Genomic DNA, 8,314 nt, shown 5'->3' on the forward strand with positions numbered 1-8,314 from the left:
AAATAAGATGTTGATCCATAAATATATTCACAAACAATTTTCGCTTTTCCTCCCTGTTTAGCAGTTGCCTTGGCTTTCTCGCTTAGTAGACCGCCTAATTTCTCATTTCCTTGTGAGTCTTATTTCCAGTTGCCAATTTTGCACGAAAAGTGCTGTAAAATAAGGGAAAGACCCGACGAGGTAACTGGTGACCGTCATATTGCTTATGGGTTTAAGGGTTATTGCTGGGTCTCATGATCTACGCCGTTTCGCAATATTTTATTTTCCACTTTATCTAACCCATGTCGTGGATATAAGGTTCCGAGGATCTGCCAGCGTCGCGGCGAGCTGTCACTCGAGGAAATGAGGAAGCAAAAGTAAAAGTTAAACGCAACTGGCGCTTTCTCCGGCCACAACTTGTTCCAGGAGCATACAGACCAGCCGACTATGAACCGAATCCCTTTCCTGTCCCCTATATCAGTCTAACGAAGGAAGGTTGAACTAACGAAGCAACAGGGATTCGCCTGATCGTTGAATATATGGTGACATAAAAATTGTGTTGGCCATTATAAATAAACTAATATATTATAATTAAAACAATAAACTACGCCCTGCTTACTGCAAAGATGGTGACAACTGAATTCATATTGAGTTAATCGCGCGCGCACCGAATCGATGACAAAACTGGCCTCTACACCACAGGCGATGGCGATAACTACCGCCATCGAGAAGGAGTGAAAAAAGTGACAACTATTCCACTCCGTGACGATGGAATGACAATGAAAGCTGACGACAGTCAAAGCTCTCAAACGCAAAGCAAAGTGCTTCACATCCGCTGCGGGTCCGCCAGAAGAGAGTGCAATATGAGGCCGACCCACGGTGGAGATGAAGCAGGCATTAAGAACTCCCCATGCATAGACCTACCCTGAAGATATTCCAATACCGGGCCCACCCGCGGCGGGGCTGAAGTAGGCGGTAAGCGCTCCCCACATGTGGATCCATCCCGAAGGTTGTGCAATGGCGGGCTGACCCGCGGTAGAGGTGAAGCAGGCATTAAGGACTCCCCATACATAGGCCGATCCCGAATATATTCCAATACCGGGTCCACCCGCGGCGGGGGCGAAGCAGGTGTTAAGCGCTCCCCTCATGTGGGTCCTTCCCGAAGGTAGTGCAATGCCGGTCAGACCCGCGGTGGAGGTGAAGCAGGCGTTAAGCACTCCCAATATGTGGGCCCATCCCAAAGATTCCCAAGGGCGCGTTATAGAACGACAGAAAGCTGAGCAGTTGGTAAGTATTCATTATACAAAAAAGAGGTGAGGCGTGCCGACAGGACACAAGAGTAGAGAAGAGGCGTTCGTATTGTCCACTTCTCTTACTCTTGTGTCCTGTCTACACGTCTCACCTCTTTTTTGCGCGTTATAGGTTCCCGAGTCCAAAGGGGTATGTGCCACTGATCTTGGACCCTTTGTGCCCTATCACCAGGATCGGCCCACATGATGATTTTTTTGTTAACGGACACCGAAAGAAACTACGGAGGTTAGTAATACATTGCTTGAGCTGTGAAAGGCAGGAAAATGTTGACCGCCGAATAGATTGATTTGCCGACGCTTTAGGAATGTCTGGAAGGAGTGGTGCCTTGGGCGGAAAGGGGGGGGGGGGCGTGTACCCCGCTTAATTTCGGGGGGGGGGGGAAGGCCGGGCCCCCCCCCTGGGCACCTCCCTTGGGTACGTGCCTGGTTAGAGGACATATTAGAGCTGAGTTGCACGCAGAATCGCAAGGCCACTGCCTATCATCCGCAGACCAACGGACTGACGGAACGGCTTAACAAAACCATTGCTGAGATGCTGTCTATGTATGTAGACGTCCAGCGTAAAACATGGGAGCAAGTCCTGCCCTATGTTACATTCGTGTACAACACCGCCATTCAGGAAACTTCACAATTCACGCCGTTCCGTCTTGTCTACGGGCGCGAGGTCCAGACCACGCTAGACGCAATGCTTCCGCATGAAACCAACGCATCACTTACTTCCGACGCCGAGCAACTTACTCAACACGTAGAGGAAGATCGTCAACTCTCGCGCATAAACATCACGAAGCAGCAGAGTACAGACGCATGGCGCTACAACCTTCGACATCGGCAAGTCAAGTACCAACCAGGTGACCAAGTTTGGGAGTGGACTCCAATCCGTCGCCAGGGGTTGTCTGAGAAGCTGCTGAGTAGATGCTTTCGGCCCTACAAAGTGATACGTCGCCTTAGTTAAGTGAACTATGAGGTCATTCCCGACGGTGCCGCGTCCCCTCGGTGTCGATAGCACCACTCAGAGATAGTGTATGTTATTCGCCTCAAACCGTATTTCGCGCGTTAAGGCGGCGCCAACCCGATCTCATATGACTTCCACACTTCCACTTTCTCTTAGTAAGCATCGGGTCGATGCTTTTCTTTTGGCGGGGGATTGATTGATTGATTGATTGATTGATTGAAAACATCTTTATTTGCAGGATATTCGTAGAACTTGTGGGTGGGCCGCCTATTCCGGTAGCCCACTGGTTACTGCTGCTGTGCTGGCCCTCCCCACCAGCCAGTGCTGACGGTCAGGATCATCGCTGAGCAGAATAGCCTCCCACTGCTCTTTTGAGGGATTTGGATTGGGGTCAACTATGGGATTAAATTGGCAAGTCCACACCATGTGGTAGAGGTTAGCTACCTCTCCACAGTGTGGGCATTGCGGGGAGTATAGTGTAGGGTACCACTGGTGTAACTGGGCTGGCGTTTGGTATGTATTAGTTTGTAGTCTCCTACGAGTGTTCTCTTCCAACTTATTGAGGGATTTATTTGGTGTTGGGTACTCCTTCCTGGCTGTTCTGTATGGTGCAAGGTTGTCAGCATACACTGCTAAAGCAGTTAGGTCCCAGCATTCTTCACGGTCATCAGGGGGAGACACCCGGTATAGAAGAGCTCGGGCATGCCTGTGAGCGGCTTCGTTTCCTCCTGGTAGTTCCAGGTGACCGGGAAACCAGATGACTGAGGCTTGGCTGGGTGGATGCTTAGTCAGCAATGACAACCCTGACCGGTGAATTAATCCATTATTGAAGTTGCGACAGGCGTTCTGGGAGTCAGTGAGCACATCGGCGTTGGGGTTAGATGCTATAGCTAATGCAATAGCTGCTTCCTCTGCGTGAGTGGGGTTGGATGTTTTCATCGAGGCGCAATTCACCATCAATCCTGAAGGCGTTGAGACCACAATAGTCATCACTCCATTCTTTGGCCCTGCGGCGTCCACATAGAGGGTGTTAGGTTGCTCGTCCCATTTCTTCTGCAGGGCTTCCCCTCTTGCGTTTCTCCTTTCGATGTTAATGCGGGATGCATGTTCCGCGGAATGGGGTACACGTTGATGCATCTCCTCACATCACGTGGTACTTCTTCCCTTTCGTCTATCGTATAGGGCAGATTAATATGGATCTTTTCGAGCAGATCTCTACCTGGTTTTGTGAGTGCGAGCCTATTGAATTGTGAGAGGCAGTGTGCTTCCCACACCTCTTTGAGTGTATCATGTACTCCTAGAGCCATGAGCTTTGCCGTTGGCGTGGAGTTTGGTAGCTCCAGTGCCGTCTTGTAGGCCTTCCGGATCAGTGTCTCCAACTTTTCAATTTCCGACTTGGAGAGGTTAAGGAATGCCGTCCCGTACATTATCCGAGAAATCACGAAAGTCTGCATTAAGCGGATGGCGTCCCTTTCCTTCATGCCATGGTGCTTATTTCTGATACGATGCATCATCCGGAGGATTTGCTCGGTGGATGTTGTAAGCTTCTCCATAGTGGTGGTGTTCTGGCGCCCCTGCGGGATATACAGCCCTAGGATCTTGATCTCCGTGGGTTTCGGTACTGAGTGGTTGTCTGTATACACCGTGATGTTCTGTGCCAGGGGTGTCCTCGGGTTCTTCAGGATGAGCAACTCGGACTTTTCCGGCGCACACTGGAGGCCTCTTTCCCTGGCGTACTGGTCCACCGTGTCCGCTGCTGCTTGAAGACGCTCCTCGATCTCGGCGTCAATCCCCGAGTTGCACCACACAGTGATATCATCCGCATACGATGTGTGTTTGATACCCGGGATTTCGGACAGAAGGCCTGGGACATCTGTCATAGCCAAACTGAACAAAAGGGGTGACAGTACCGCCCCTTGCGGAGTTCCTCTCGGGCCTAGAGTGATGGGATCTGTTTTTATTCTACCGAAGTTTATAGTGGCTTGCCTTGCTGATAAGAAGTTTTTTGACATACTTGTAGGTTCTGGCGCCACAGTTTGTGTCGGCGAGGCTTTGAAGAATATTTTCATGCAGAACGTTGTCAAACGCTCCTTTCAAATCAAGTGCCAGGATGGCCCTTGTCTGTGACTTGGGGATGTCTCAAGGAGATCCTTGTACAGGTACAAGAGGGCATCCTGGGTCGATAGGTGAGGGCGAAAGCCGAATTGAGTGTTAGGTAGGAGGTTGGTCTCTTCTAAGTATCTACTGAGTCTCGTGTTGATGACCCTCTCTATGAGCTTGCCCAAACACGAGGTCAGCGATATCGGTCTTAGATTATCCAGTTTAAGGGGTTTGTTCGGCTTCGGAATAAACCGAACCTCGGCCGTCTTCCAGGATATTGGTAGCGTTCCTGTAGCCCAATGCTGCTCGTTGAAGCATTCCACCAGGGAGATGATGGTGTCATTGCTGAGGTTAAATAAGAGTTTTGCTTTCATTTGATCTGGACCTGGAGCTGCATTTTTGCTCATGGCCGCTATTTCTGCTTTGATCTCTTCTTCCGTGAGTGGGATGTCCAGCTTCGCATTCGGCAGCCCAGAATAGTTCGGTTGTTCCACGACTGGGTCCGTGCACAGATACCTGGTCCTGAGCTTTTCCATCAACTCTGTGTCCGTACCCGGGATGGTGTGTACAATCTTCGTGAGCCTGTCTTTAGTGGCCGACTTGCTGCTGCTGGGGTCGATTAGAACACGCAGGAGCTTCCAAGTCTTTGACACACCTAGCTTCCCCTGAATACCATCGCAGAGCGTATTCCAGTTCTATCTGGCCAAGGATATGGCGCAGGATTCTGCCTTTTTGCTTATATGGTCTATTTTTTTCCTGATTTGCGGTTAAGCTGTTGTCTTCGCCATCTCTTTGTCAAGGAGTGTCTTGCTTCCCATAAATGTAGAAGGTGCGGATCGACGGATGGGCATTCTTCTGTCTTGCAGACCTCTTTCCCAAAGGCTTTCAAAGCTTGCACCTCACCCTTCACCCATTCCTCTAGGTTTGTAATAGGGTTTGCAGTAGATGCCCGGGCCTGTCTCCACCTGTCCCAGTTCGTAATTCTTGCGATACCTATTTTGCGTTTGCACGCGTTTGTGCTTATGTCTAGAGAGAGGATGAAGTGATCCCTTCCCAGGTGCTGTTCGGTATTCTTCCAAATCGCGCTGTTTATGTTCTTGGTGAACGTCAGGTCCGGACACGTATCTCTACTAACACTGTTTCCCAGCCTCGTACGGTAAGTGGGATCGGTGAGGATCCACAGCCCTTCTTGCGTCACTACTTCTTCCAGTTTTCTGCCTTTTGGTGTCGCCGTCGGGTAGCACCATGAAGAGTGCGGTGCGTTAAAGTCGCCCCCAATCACGCAGGGGGCATGGCCCGCTAAGCTCAGACATTTCTTTATTAGGGAACCCAATCTTGCGTGCCTGTCTTTGGGAGGGCTGTAAACATTCAATACATGCGTGCTTGTCGCTCCTCTTTGGAGGGGAAGAATAGTAATATAGCAGTGCGCAATATCCGGCTCGAAAGGGTCGTGCAGTATGGCAGTGTATAGTTTGTGCACTAACGTGGCAGTTAACTGGTCTTGCTGATAAGTCACATAGTCTTGGAGTTTGAAAGGTATTAGGTGTGGTTCTTGAATTAGGATAGCTGCCGGTGGGTGAGATTGCTGAGATAGTAGGAGATTAAGAGCCGCCTGCTTTCTCCTGTAGCCCCGGCAGTTCCACTGCCAGATCTTTATTCTTGGTTTGGCTGGCATGGTGAGTCCCTATCGGAGGGCTCCTCCACTTGCATTGTACGAGCGAATTTCGACTTATGTCTTTTATCCGCATGTTCCTTCCGAAGTGCAGAAATTGCCGTCTCCGTGTATCGTCTGTTGTTTGCAATCTGCTCTCGAATTTCTTGGAATTGGGCGTTCACGTAAACTGCAAAGGCTCGAAACTCCTCCTTGAAGGATCGGAGTTCTTGGATAATTTGTTGGTAGACCTCGCCTAAGGCAGGCTGGGAGTTAGGTACCTGCTGTGTTTGGCTTTGAGGAGTCGGCTGAGTTACCAGCGTTATTGCATTAGTAGTGGCTCGCTTAAGCTCTTGATTTTGGATTGTTAAAGCACTGACTTGTTTTTTAAGACTTTCTATCTCTTTTTTGAGTGTGCCAACTGCGTGTTATTCTGCGGGGAGGACGAGGGTAGGGGAGGCCACTCTGCACAGCTCACCTTCGAATCTGAGAGCTCACCCGAGGATGTCTTCTTCAGCGCCCCCGGGGTCTTGGTGAGGTTCTCCTTCCCTTGTTCTTTACCCGCCTCCACGTGACTGGCGTTCTGGTTGGAGCCGGTTGCCCGGCGTCTCGAGCTCGAACGGCCGCGAGAGGTGGAACGAGAGTGGGAGACTGATGACGACGCTCCTCGCCATCGCTGTTCAGGCTGCTTCTTCTGCCTCGGCTTGCTCCTACCTTCTTCAAGTTCCGTTGTTGATGCCGCGTTTGTTGACGTGGCACTAGCGTTTTTGTTTAGCTGTCTGTGTAATTTCTCCTTGCAGTCGCTTGAATAAGTCTTGTGCGGACCCTTGCACAGCGTGCAAACGGGTGCGCACTCGTGCGTCTCATCTGGACTCGGCGTTCCACAGTTCTGGCAAGCAGCCCCCTTGGGTTTCGGGCAGACGTCTGCTCGGTGATCTGGCATTCCACAGTTGATGCAAGCCGCCCTCGTTTTCCGGTAGATGTAGCAGCGGCGCTCTGACCACCCGTAGTTGACCGTGAATGGAACTTTCTGGCAGGCGAAGACGATGACTGCCGACGTAGTCTTGCCCAGACGGCGCGCTGCCAGGATTGTATGGAAAGTCACTAGAACGCGCGCTTGGTAATAGCTGGGCGCTTCAGGACGCCGGCTTGAGTTTTCGTACGCCATCTCGCACAACTGTCCGTCTCATCGACGCCGGGTACATCTTCAAGTGTCTGTTCGTGACAATATATATATATATATATATATATATATAGGGGGTTCGTAAAGCTGGTCAAACGCAAGCCCCCGCCCCCCCCCCCCCCCCCCCCTCCTGGAAAAATGACAACTTTCCGCCTGTGCGGCTGGTGACGCCCCGCCTTTTACAGCGCATCGCGGCGTGGCACAACAGAGAATTCACGCTTCCCGAACAGTGGATACATTATAAAATATGCAATACTTACATAATCGTTATATCGAAAGAAAACTGGAACTTAGCTGTTGTTTTGTTGAAGTTGCCAGGGTGCACCCAACAGTGTACGCTTTTAAAAGGTTGAGGAGGGGTGGGGTGGGGGGCAAATCGCATACTTTGCCCCTCTACCCCATTTCTGCTAGCGAGAATTACAGTTACTATGCAGGCGAGAGCTTGCACGTACAAGGAACGCGCGCATAACATAGGCTTGCGAGAGCGACAGCGAGGCTGGCATCGCATCGAGGTGTGCACTCTGCACTCAAGCAACATCTCATGCGCTACTCCGGCTGCTACTGTTCGTTTTCTCCAGCTGTGCTCCGTAGAGGCGAACTCGTGCCAGGCGTTCTGGCTCAATTGGCATGATCGCTTTGAAGGAGCCGGATCTGGCGAGAACACTTGACAATTCTGTGCTAAAACCTTAGCAGTTTTTGCCACTAGAAATGTCATGTGTAGATGCACATAGGCACAAGTCACAGTGGAGCCAAACAATGCTTACGCATTAGTAGACAATTCTCAGGATTTATGTAGCTTTCTGTGGTAGAGCCAGGCACACAGTCAGGGGTTTTGCTGTCGTACAAATACTTTTTTGGGAAATGCCCTGTAGCATGGGAGGGCTGTAATGCAGAAAACCTTCACAGAGGGCCGTATACATGCGTAGCAGAGCACTTACGCAGTAGCCCCCAGTGTCCCTTGATAGCATACAGATGTTCCCGTATGAATCAAGTTATTAAAGCGACAACATTACTGGCCTCAAACTTGTGGTTTTGCCGTAGTGGTGCTCCAAGAAGGCACATGACGTCACAATGCGCGCCTCGCCGCTGATATTTCTCTCTCTCTCGCTCCCTAGTCACTACTGCGCATGCGCCACTGG

This window comes from Dermacentor andersoni, chromosome 7 (genome assembly GCF_023375885.2).
Source record: "Dermacentor andersoni chromosome 7, qqDerAnde1_hic_scaffold, whole genome shotgun sequence".
Lineage (NCBI taxonomy): Eukaryota > Metazoa > Arthropoda > Arachnida > Ixodida > Ixodidae > Dermacentor > Dermacentor andersoni.